Genomic DNA, 13,386 nt, shown 5'->3' on the forward strand with positions numbered 1-13,386 from the left:
TTTTAAAATAAATCTTCCCTTTAATCTTGACATCACTCAGTTTCAAAGATAGAGTTCAAGAAAATTATTTTCATCAAACAGATATGCTGATAGGCACTGATAAGAGCTGTTTAACTTCAAATATAGACCCTTTCATTTATTTTACTTTGACCTCTTGTTTGAACTTGACCATAAATTGTGAAGTTAGATGTAACAAACAGTTTTTGAAGCTCAAAGTCCATTAAATATTACAATTGAGAATTATGAAAATAGGATCACCAAAATTAAAAAAAAATTCGAAATGGGATCAGGTTCCTGGGATCATGAAACATCTTAATATGCTGAAGTCAACAATTTTAAATTGTACGAGAGATGATCAAAAAGTTCGCGATCTATCTCTATATTCACAAAACCACAATTTAGATCAGAATAAAAATAGGCACAAATAGAGTTAAACACACTTTCTATAAATAGTATATGTAATTGATCGTTTTGTCTCGTGTTTGTTACATCCCAATATGAAAATGACGTCACAAGGAAGATCACTTTTGACAAAAAAAGGTTGACTCAGTCGTATTCGAGAAACAAACCGCTGTAAAGTTAAACGTATCATGGAAATTCCTTTTCAGAAGTTTGTGATATTTTGTACACAGTTTATGAAGAAAAAATACTTGCCAGAAGTTTTGTCATTAATTTGATTGATTGTTTAAGTAAAGGAAGGGTGATATTTAAAACTGATGATTGTTCTGTTGCCCAGTGAAAGCAAGCTGAGAAAGAGACGTTAAGCAATTTGTTATAAGAAATCGCTTACAGTTAGAAAAATAGATGATTTTTTTTACAATAATATAATTATCAAATCACTAAGAAATCTTTAACTTCAAACTTTAAACATATAAGATATGATAAAGTGAACGCACCAATGTTTTATCCACAGGAAATAAATGACACTCAAAAGACGGGGATCTTGGGTTTTGATGATGATGGACATTCAGCAAATGATATCATTATCCCTATACGGTTGCCGATATTAGGAAATTTCTGACAAATGGACTGTTTTTGTTGTAAAAAAAAACTTGCATGGTAAGAAATATAAGTCGGAAAGAATTTAAGCTTCTGTGAAAGTACGCTAAGGAACATGTCACGTGAATTCCTATATTACGTGATCCGCGCATGGTCAGACTGGTTGCAGATGCGCACTGAGATCAAAGAGGACTACTTTGATAATTTTTTCAATGCTGAAATCCTATATCATTTCTTTTTTGGAAAATTGCGAACTTCTTGATCACCCTTCGTATTGTAATCAGTAATACGTGAAGGAGTTTGTATATGCAGGTTTTACTGCACAATTTGTTTTAAATCGTTTTAAAAATTATAACCACTTATTTAAGGCATTGAAAGTTTTTCTTCTGCGTATTTTCTCTGTTTAATCTACATCACTGGACCATTTCAAGCAAATTAAAGAAATAAATCTTCTCGTTTAAATTTAAGCATCTGCATTTCAAACACATGATTTTCTTTCAGTTTAAGGCACCAGTTACATGTAATACATGGACCTGATTGAAATTTTCAATGAATTTCCTTGCTTTTTATGAAGTCTTAAAAAAAAACAACAAACATATAACCCTAAATTTATTTAAAATGTTCATGTATTTATCTATTAAAATAGTCTGCCGGGTATGTTAAGGAAGATGTCTACTCTGCAGGCTGTTGAAGACAGAAACGATATTTTATTGAGTACATTAATTAAATAAAAAATTGTTCTATATGGAAACAAATAATCACAAACTATGGTGTATAGTCATTATATATTAAAATCCAAGATTGCATTGATCAATATTTCAAAGTTTTATTAAAATTTAAAATGAAATGACCTCATACAATATCCACAGAAATGAACATTTATACAGAAATGCACAGCCCCTCAAAAATCTACTTAAAATTCAACGATTTTATGCTGAAATGTTAATTATGATTTTTTAGATATATGTAGTTTTTGTCCCTCTTATTCTGAAAAGTTCTGGAAGCAAGTTTGGCATGGTTGATAAATGTATTCCGTAAGTTTGCATCATTTCAATACGTACATAGTATTTTAATATTTGAGGTTTGTTAAAATACGGCTAATGTAGAAAATTCGATCAAGGGAGTGGGGAAGTGGTTCCCAGCACCTTTCGAGTTAACGGATTTGTCTTAAGGAAAGAATACGCAATCAATTTCACAGTGAGAATTTCCGTATATCGTTGAACTTTGTAGACCTATGTGGCAACGCACTTTGAAAAATTATTCAAAGTGCGTTTAAATTGGAACAAAATTAACGCACTTTGAAAATATTTTTTTCAAAGTGCTTTTGATTTGGGACAAACTCAACGCAACTTGAATTTTTTTTTCAAAGTGCAATTAGAGTGTACATCAACATTTTTACCATGGGGAAATTTAACGAACTTTGAAAAAAAAATCAGTATTAAACAAAAATTCTAGACTTTGATTTTAGAAATTGAGAGAATTAATTTGTAATATACATGAATATCTTTCAAAAACCTTTTAATTTACGTGAATTTAACCTCATTGAGAACAAGGAAAAGACGAGTAGAACGAATCTCAGCCTAACTTTTTTTTTTTTTTTTTACATATCCTTGGGAAGCAAATTGAATGTTGTCCCCACCCACCCTCCAACCCCCATTTTTGTACACCTTTTTGTGCCATTTTAGAATTTTGAAAAATGAGATATGATATCAAGACAATTTCTTTTTTTTAGATGTCTTTTGTGGCTTATCGCATAATAAATGAAATCTTAAAATCAATGTTTCAATAGAGATTGGGTATTGAAACAATGTTTAATTCTTAGGAGCAAAGCACATCGATAGGATGGAAGTTGGGTTTCGCAGAACAGCCAATCCTTCTATTTTAATTATGGTTCTATCATTTGAACGATTTAGCAATTAACAACAGCATCTAAAACGTTTTTCCATCGATAGGTGAAAAAAGAATCATAAATTATAACACTATATAACAAAGCAAATTTTTAAATGTAAAATTGTAAATTGTAAATATTAATGTAGAAAGGTAAAATTTATCATAAGAATGGGCCAACTTAAATATATACATGTACGTCATTTCTTTTTTCTTTTCTTTGGGAACTTCAATTCTTTTTCATGTAACATTAAAAGCCAAATGTGACACTAAGTGGAAAATAATCCTTCATAGGTATGATTAAACATTTTGAAAATAATTCATCAAATACACATGTAACTGTATTATAATGTATATACATAATTAGACATTTAATGTAATAGTATTCAAAAAATATTTTTAAAAGCAAATTCTGTACAATAATCTGTGCAATGTTTTGTTTTACTGACAGTCCAAAAATGTACGTAAGAAGCCCTACTTTTTTGTACATGTATGTTTTTACGTCAAATTATAATCAATAAAAAAAACTAATACCGTATGCATTTTTTCTTTCAGGAAGTGTTCCTTAGTATCTACTCTATCAAGTCAAGTAGGACCAACGCACAAATTTAACCCCTCAAAATCATATATCAATAACTATATCAATATTTAATCTCAAAGTTTGTGATTTCTAGGTTTGAAGTTTAAATAATTTATGAGACAAACTCTTGAAAAGTCTTTGATGAATTTCAAACAGTATTTAGACTTCCTTTTTCGAATGTTAATTATGCGCATGTTGTATTTTATAAGGCGGGGACATCCATTCGTTTGAACAATACAATATAGATGATTTATAAAAAAAAACTTCATACATATATCCTCATGTAAAACTTTAATCGCGAATGTATACCCAACCGGTAATCCTATATTTTTTTTTTTAAACTTGATGCATTTCTACATATCCTTAAGTAAAACTATTAGATATTATCCCTTTGCGTTCTTCTCCAACTTTTAAGGACATATTATCTAAACATAGTACATTTTACATCTCGGTATTTGATTTAATTCGAAATTTACTAGTCAGTAGAAAAGAAATTAATACCAAATGTTTGTACGTATGTTCTTTTCATGGGAGTTCCATACTGAGCTTCTGAGCTATTTTAGACCTTTGCTTCTTGAATGCTACATCATGTTCTTATATTAAATTTGGATTCTATAATTCAAATTAAGCCAAGTCCTATGTTACAAAATTCGATTTAATGCCATTAAAATACATGTAGATTTTATCAAGTTTTGTGACAGAAGGTGCTTTTATGTTTCCTTTTTGAAGGTTTTGTAATACTGTTAACTTTATATTCCTATTTTTTAATGCCAGTTGCTGACAGAGGTATAGTTTATACAGGAAAATTGTTTGACACTGGTTCTGAAATATCTTTGACATTAATTTTCATAGATTTAACAACATGATGTGACAAATATAGCTAATGTATTCTTAAATCAATTGGGGAAAATGCCCTAGTTTACATGTAAACATAAAATTAACATTTTTACTAACATCTAAAAAATTATATCATAGAAACAAATATTGATTTTCTTTTCTGCATATATACTATACCTTTGATTAATTTGCTTAAATACAGAAAAAGTTAAAGAATTTATAAGGAATGTCTTGCTTGTTACTATGTAATAAATACTTAATGCAAGAAAAACTAACTGCAGAAATGTCAAATAATTGCATCCGTGAAGAAATCTGAATACTTTTCGTTCTCACGTTTTTACATGTTTTTAAAGCTCTAATAATAATAGATTTATCCCATGATTTAATTGGATAAAATATACACTGGAGACAGACAAACAAAATGACAGCTAATTGGACTGACCGACAAAGGGGCAGATCTAGACGGACCCTTATTTGTATCCCTACCTTGCAACTTGAAAGCCAAGAAAGATTTTTACACTCCCGCTTGAAAAGCGGGAGTTTAATTGGTAATCAAGATGTCCGTCCGTCTCTCTATATATGTCTGTCCGTCTGTCTGTTACACCTCAGGGTACCCATCTCTTATCTGCAACTCTGAATGAAATTTGATAAAACTTTCACATAATCTTCATTACATATTGCCATGCATCTCCTATTTTATTTTTTGATCTGATACATATTTTGGGATTCTCGTGGCAAAACATGGACACTGCTATTATATACATATTTATACCCGAGCTTGAAAAGCAGGAGGGTATATAGTAATCACTATGTCCGTCGTTCCATCCGTATATCCGCCCGTCCGTCTGTCACATTTTGGGGTACCAATCTCTTATCCGCAACTCCCCTCATACCACTAAAATGATTTTACTGAGACTTTCACAGAATCTTTATAATACTCCCCCCCCCTTTGAAAAGGGAAAGAGTATACTGTAATCGTTATGTCCGTCCGTTCGTACATCTATCCGTCCGTCCGTCTGTCTGTCTCGCTTTGGGGTATCCATCTCTTATCCGCAACTCCTCTTATACCATTGAGTGAAATTTAAGGACACTTTCAGAAAATCTTTATTACATATTGTTATTGTGCATCTCCTATTTAACTTTTTGATCCGACACATATTAGGTTTCCCGGCCACAGCATAACATGGACTTTGTCATTATACTCATATGGGAGGCGGGGGTATCATTTAGTGAGCTCTTTGTTTTTCTGAAAAAGGAGAAATTCAAATAGGAGTATATTTTTTATGCTTCCAAACATGTAAAATGTAAAAACATGTATAAGGAATGTTTTTAAGTTTAGTGTGAATTATTTGTGCGTGAATCACACAGACTTGCAAGTAGGCATATTTTTCATGAAGCGCGCTATGTTTACATATTAACAAAGATTTAAGAAATTAAATAACAATGTTAAAAAGTTCTCAGGGAAATGAACTTTAAGTTGGTACGTGATCAAATCCTGTGAAGGGCTTCTCAGTAGATTTGATCACGTACCAACTAAAAGTTCATTTCCCAGTAACTTTTTAACATAGTTGTTTATTACTTATATTTATTTGTAATGTATACATTTCGAGTTAAATTGCACGAGTGTCATTAAAAAAAACGAACAATGTTCCTCATCGTCATATTATTATTGCAAGATTGTAGATCAACACATTATCGTAAATAAAAACATTTATTTTGTCGAAGTGTGAAGTTTCATTCCATTTAAAAAAAAAATTAACATTTTTTCTTTGCAGAACATCCATCGTTAGATTTAAACTTGCTACAACTCAGCAATTGTGTTTTCCATTTTATACAAATATACGGCTTATTTTTCATACATTTTCTAGTTTACACAGACTTTTTTAAGTTGTTAAAAAAGTTTTCCTAATACAAAGTATTTCATGCTCTGATTTTGATGAGGAGGAAAATGAAGATAACTAAGATGGATTTATTTCAAAAAGGAGATCTACATACAATAAAAAACACAAAACACTCAATAAATTACAAACATAATATAGCGAACATTTGTTTGAGCAAAAAATTTATATTACACATGAAATACTTAACTTTTAATTTTTACCTTGTACATGTACTTTTATTGGTAAGATATCTCATAATGTAAAATCAAAATCAAAGAAATGGATTTTTTTCCAGAAACCATCGTGCAACATGATATTTTAAAACTTTATACCAATGGTTTTTAAAACAAACCTGAAAAGCAAAATCAGAATTGTCCATTAGCAATATAAATTTTAATTGTGTAAATGCTTGAGAGGTTTTATCATGAATAAAAAAATCCAAGAATCTTTTAAGAAAATAAAAATAAAAATATTAACTTATAAAGAATCGATCAAGAAAAATAAGCGTATAAGATATAAACAGAACGATTTTAATATTAAGCTATTTAAAGCAGGAGGAGTTATCTTCTATCAATCGATAAAGGTTTCCAGTCAATATTTATGAACATTTAAGTATTTAACTTGCGATCCTCATTCTTTATCTGTACGAAACTTCTTTTCGAAGAGATTTAAGCTTCTACGAGGTTCCGATTAATAACAATGATATTTAAGATTAGTACCTATGGATTCATTATCTTGGCGTATACAACAAACTATATTTTCACTGAAAGTATTGACACTGGCCCATGGTCGCCATGGGGCAAATGTAATGTAACTTGCGGAGAAGGCTATGAAAACAGAACAAGAAGATCTTGTAGTGATCAGCAAACATGCAGTCAACATCTCGATGTAGAAAACCGACCTTGCGTAAAAATATGCGGAGGACAAGAGGGAAAAAATGCTGTATCTGAATCGCGACGTAAGTAATTATATACAAGGGTTGTCCCAGAAAATCAGGGCTTTTTCAACATTTCTTATTCTATTCGACTAAAACTACATGTATTATTTTTTTGCATGCCGTTGGAAAATGAATTTGTTTTCTTAATTTGAAAAAAATATAACATGCCTGTGATGCCATATGTATAAAAAGCTGCATTAATTAATATCAATTTTTACAAAAAGCATTGTCAATAAAGGTTTTCTTTGTTTTCAGGTTTTAAGGAAATATAATGACAGAAAATTTACCTACGCGAATAATTATATATATGTGATGTCATATGTTTATGAAAAAAAAAAATTAAATGGTGTTTAATATCGACTTTTACGAAAAAAATGTCAATGAATTTTTTTCCTGTGTTCAGGTTATACGGAAATATAATGTCACATTATTTACCCACGTACTCAAATATCATTTGATTTGGTTTAAAATTATTTTATTTGACATCATCATTAAGACATATATATATATATATTTATTATACCTCTGTTTATTTTTTCTATATAAAAATAAGACGAATAAACATGCTATTTTTTCTAAACAGTCTCTGCCGTGAAATAGTTTTTGTGCTATTTGCCCATGGTGAATAGTCCTCAAACTATTCAACGGCAGCATTAGATTTCCTTGCTTTTTTTTTATCTCGGAAAACTTCTGATTTTATATGGATTGTGACGTATATATTATGACGTAACAAAAGTAAAGTCAGCATCGGTATTTAATAAAACACCTATTTACTGACTTATCGGACAATAGCAAGTTTATCGTCCCCCTCGACAGCAAACAAAATAGTTTCCTGTCTTGGGGGACGATAAACTTGCTATTGTCCTCATAGCCATTAAATAGGTGTATATATATATATATATATATATATATATATATATATATATATATATATATATATATATATATATATATATATATATATATATATATATATATATATATATATATGTCATTACGTGCCAAGGCACTTTAAATTATATATTGTCAAAAATAACGACATTGCACAGTAATGTGGATCTGGATCATCAAATCATCAAGTAACACTTTGTTAAGGGGGACATGACTCTAGGCCTGGGTATAGGGAAAAGAGATGTTAACGATAAAAACACAAACATAAGTTTGGGAACAGGTTTATTTCTAGTTAAAGGGGTTTGAGGTTGACTTGACTGGTAATCTTATAGAGGATAATACCATTAAAATGAATACTACAAGTAATTGAAAAGACAGGGGCAGTATACCATAGGCCTACATGGAGTTCGCTGTTGAACAATGCAATCGGTTAGGTTGGTGATTGGGATTGTCAAAGTGTCTTTTCAGGGAATTAACTCCGCAATCTTATGGTAACACTTTTATTTTTGAGAGAGAGAGAGAGAGTTAATATAAATCGATTTGTATTTCAGGCTTTCAATTTGGTAGAGAATTAAGTAGAGATAAAGCTTTCATGTTTCTTAAAACTGGAAAAACAAGAGTTCGAAGAGACAATCAAATTCATGAAGAGTGCAATGAAGGCACCTGTGATTATGAAGAAGTCCTCGAATGGCTTGCTTTCACGATGTCCAGTACGGATGTGGTATGATATTGGTTTCTATAAGATACATTGCATTATTTCTCTTATAACAAATAAATAAAAGTAAATATAGGAGTTATATATACAGTTAATGTAGATTTTGAGATCGATCCGATGAATTAGGTACCAAAGGAGTAGAAGATTTTCTTAGCCGGAATAAAAACGTGAGTTATGCCCTAAGAGTTTGCTAAATCACCATAAGGACAAAACTCCACAATTTTGTGAATTATTTGAATGAATGACTTATTCACATAAATTTATAAAGCAATTGTTACAACGACAGCTTTCCTGAAAAAAATCTTTGTCTAACATCAACCCCCTACACACAAACCCCACCCCCTCGCCCGAAAGGAGGAGGATTATCTAAAGGCAAAAAATAAAAGACAAAAAAAAAAAAGATGGGGAAAAGACCAAACTTCAGCACCCCCCCTCCCATCCTTTTACACAATTATTTCAACAAAGATTTTAGGGACCTTTAATTAAATGTTATGTAATGGATGGAAATCAAGTGCAAATGACATTATTTTCTTTCCACGACTTTCTTTATCAAGTTATCAAGAAAGTAAGGGTTTAAGTTTATCGTGCCCTTAATATCAAACGTTTTCAAAAAGTTTTAAAACTGGCTTAAACATAAGTCGAGTTTATGACTGTGATAGATTAGAAAAGAACATGACATAAGAGAGTGCCATTTAGAAAATATGACATCGTCATTTTGATGCATTTTTCTGTTTTAAACAGAAAAAAGCCTCAAAATAAAATATTTCAAGCCTTAGGGTAATTTTCCTTCAAAAAATAATGTCCTCAGCCGCCCCCACTTTAATTTTTGCTTATGTTGTGCAAAATTAAAAAGATAATTAAATATTTTAAAATCTTTGTAGGCGATGCCTGTGAACAATATTATCTGAAGAAAATTTCATTGAAAATTTGTTTCATCTGCTAGTTTGTAATAAAAAATTCGGAGAAATACATACGTTTATGATGTCCCAATTGGCATTTATAAATGCATGCAAGAAAAATAAATTGTATTTTTTTTCGGCATGGAATTTCAATTATTCAGAAAGCATGAATTTTCAAATTTTGCTTCAGTTTCATTTAATAAGAAAATCTTAGGGCAAGATTTGCAATGAAACCATGCCTTGTTCTTTCTCAATCTGTTTAAATCTAATGTGGAGAAAAATGAATATTCTCATGTGGAACGACGGCCGGGTGAGTGTAACATACAGTGTTGGATCTCGATTTATTAAAGATAAATGATTTTATCATAAAATAATATATATGACTTAATCATAATATAATATAATTAATATGTATGTTTACAAAAATTGCATGTACAGTATCTAACGTATGTCATATGATTTTATATTCGCTTGAATATAGTGCACATGGATGAAAAACAAGAAGTGTCTCTACTGCCAGTCACCTAAAATTTGCCAAGTAGTAGTGAGAGATTGTTCAACACTCAATAACTTCCAAGTAGATTGTATCCGTGGTATGTTTCTTTTCTTTCTCTCTTTAAAAAATTCGTAAGCTTTAAAGAAAAAAACACATTCATTAAATTCAGTACCATTCCTTACAATTCTATTATATGCTTTTGAATTAAAAATACATATTTTGAAAACTACTCAAAGAGTCATAAAGACAAGATTCATGGAAACAAAGACTTAGAATGCAAAGGTTATAAAATATGAGGGTTGATCCAATAGGTCAAGGAAATTCTTCATATTTTATTTATCTATCATGGAAATGGTTGAAAATTACAAATGACAATTAAGACACTTGTCTACTTGTCCAGAAGAAGAATTTGTAATTTGTAAGAACTTGTTTCTGATCCTTTGTTGTTAAACAATAGAATATGTTCAAATGAAATCAATTTAGACACTTCTTGATTTTTTAAAATAAAAAGAAATAATTAAAATATCTATGATAGAAACACAATGACAGTTACCATATATAGAAATACTTGAAAATGCGGGAGGTATATTGACTCTTTCATTGTCATTTTTATTCTAAGTACGTAAAATGAGAAAAAGGTCGCTCTAAGTGGCATATAACACGAAAATTTTGTCATTATTACGATTGCTTGACCTCTTAAGAATCTTAATGTGTAAGTTTTACTGCTCTAAGAAGGATATGAAGATAATAAACAGTATTCAATATCAAAGTCCATAAAACAATACAAAATAGGAGCAGAGAAAAAACGGACCTCCGAATCGTCAGAGTTGGGATCTGGTGCCATGGAAGAGTGAGCATATCCTGCTGACAGGTCACATCCGCCGTGTCGGGAAAAAACGAAAAAAATTCGTCATCAAGTCAGTGTATTAATAATGGACTAAAACTTAGTATGAAAAACGTCAGTCAGCATTTGACTCAATGATGAATTGTATTTGCTGACAAGGTCATTATATCGACCATAGAACTTCCGAAATTATTCTTTTAAACGAGGCTATTGATATTCTTGTTTCATCAACTTGATTGTCAATAATTTACCCCGTTTTAGAAATTGTTCATACGTAGAGCATAGCCTTGCGTATCAAATCAACTGAGATATATATACTCCGTATGCAGGCGATGAATGTATATTGTTGTACAAGTAAGGGAGTTGACGATAGAAAAGTAAAAGTCGTCACGTTAATCATATAGCTTGGTTGTTAGATTACGTGTACCATTAACGTCTTTTTCATGTAAAATATCCAAATATGAAACAGATGTGTCAGACACTGTGGTATCTTTTATCTCAAGCTCTTCAGGATATATCGTATCGAGGTACAATGTAGGAATGGGAATTACCATTGTTAATTGACGTCGTCGATATATCTGAATGTCGAGTTGAAGGCCACAGGAAGTGTTTTCTTCCTTTGACGCATAAGGTTTTGCACAAATTTTGCTTCATATGAATATAAAAATAGGTATGCTAATAACAGAGTGAAATTATATTGAAATTTATTTTTTATTTTTTACTGTTTGGATTTAATTTGTTAGACAACGTCAAATTTCAAACAAGTTATACGTTTTGTAAAAATGTCTAGAAATCTGACTTAATCTGACGTAAACGCGTAAACTACTATTAAAAGCTTAACAATGCATTAAGGTAGTCCAATCCTTAGATTTATAAAATTAGCAGTTAAGTTATCAAAAATACTTTAAAAAGTATCTTTGAATCCATAAAGTTATGTAAATTTATCCACAGTATTTCTTAAACGTTAAAAATTAAAGTTATTCATATTATATCGGGAAAATTGTCAAATATCCATTATTTTTGCACAAAAACGTATTGGAATATCAGCAATGCATTTTTGAATTGTAAATTGACCAACAAATATATTTTAAGTTAAAAAACGATATGTATCCAGGCAATCAGACAAATCGCTATGATTTTTATCCTTATTTTGGTACTTTTTGTCTTCTTTTTCCGTCGTGTATTCTTTAATACATACATAGTGTAAAATGCTTTTGCAATCATTAAATTGCAAGATACCACAAATCACTTTTTATTTCGTATCATGCTAATAAGCATTGGTATCTAAGCCTGGATTCAAGAAACTCTTATTTCTCTTAAACTGAATTTTGTTCCCTTTTATAGGGTACAAATGTCAACTTTCTTAAGACCTTTTCTAAAACTTCAAAAAACCTTGAAGCTTATAAAGATGAATAAAATGAAAAGTGTTGCATGAAAAAAAAAATCAATTTTCAAGCTTAATTTGACGCATTACAAATAAAATACAATTTTTTTGAGTTATTCTTCCTGGTTGAGGATCGGATATCCTTAAGCACCTGTTTTTCTAGTAGCGTGCGAAATCTAAGAAAATAGAACTTTCGTGGAGGTTGATTAAAGGTTTGGCCGCTTTAAGAATTGTGTTTCTGCGTGGACAAATTCTGCGTTAATGGTCTTTGACCACTGACGATTTGTGCTTGGCATTGCTACTGTTAGAACATCACGTGGAAAGATGTTGAGTGTTTTTATTTCAAAACGAGTGTAATATCAATATAAATCGGCCGGTGCGAGAGGATACCCAGACTTCTCTTTAGAAGAGAAATGGAGAAAAAGGCAGCAATTGGTAGAATTATATATCTATTTCTGAACTAACGTGACGTGACATACTTAACTTGACATTACATTGAAGTCTCCCCCTGATGTTATAAACATCCATTTTCAGAAAGCTTGTGACCTTATTGGTAATCAAAACGTTGTTAAAATTTCCAGTATTGTTGCCTACTATTAGTTCTTTTATCAATTTTATTGTAATTTATTGTATTATTGTTCAATAAGATGTAAACTGATTACCTTAAGTCTTTGAAAATTTGAATTATGCAATACGAGTCCTTAATATCTAAAATATACTTTTAACATCAACCCAAACAATTATTTTGAGAGTACCCCTACCGGGTTCGTCTTTTTCTTTAGGATGTCATTTTATAATACGCAAAAGTAATGTCAAAGGTAAAAGTGATTGATTTTTAGGTTGTGAATACCTTTAACCTTGTTATAATCCACATAAAGACGAAAAATTAACTCACTCAACATCTTTTTCTAGCTTCATATATTCATAGCGCAAAACGAACCCGATGTTATAAAACAATTATGAAAAATTCAAAATACCATATTTCTGTCACAAATCAATGAAGCGAGACGAAATTCGGTTTAGAAAACAAGTGCGGA

This window comes from Saccostrea cucullata, unplaced genomic scaffold, assembly GCF_032062105.1.
Source record: "Saccostrea cucullata isolate Sc308-1 unplaced genomic scaffold, CSIRO_AGI_Scuc_v1 ctg3323, whole genome shotgun sequence".
NCBI lineage: Eukaryota > Metazoa > Mollusca > Bivalvia > Ostreida > Ostreidae > Saccostrea > Saccostrea cuccullata.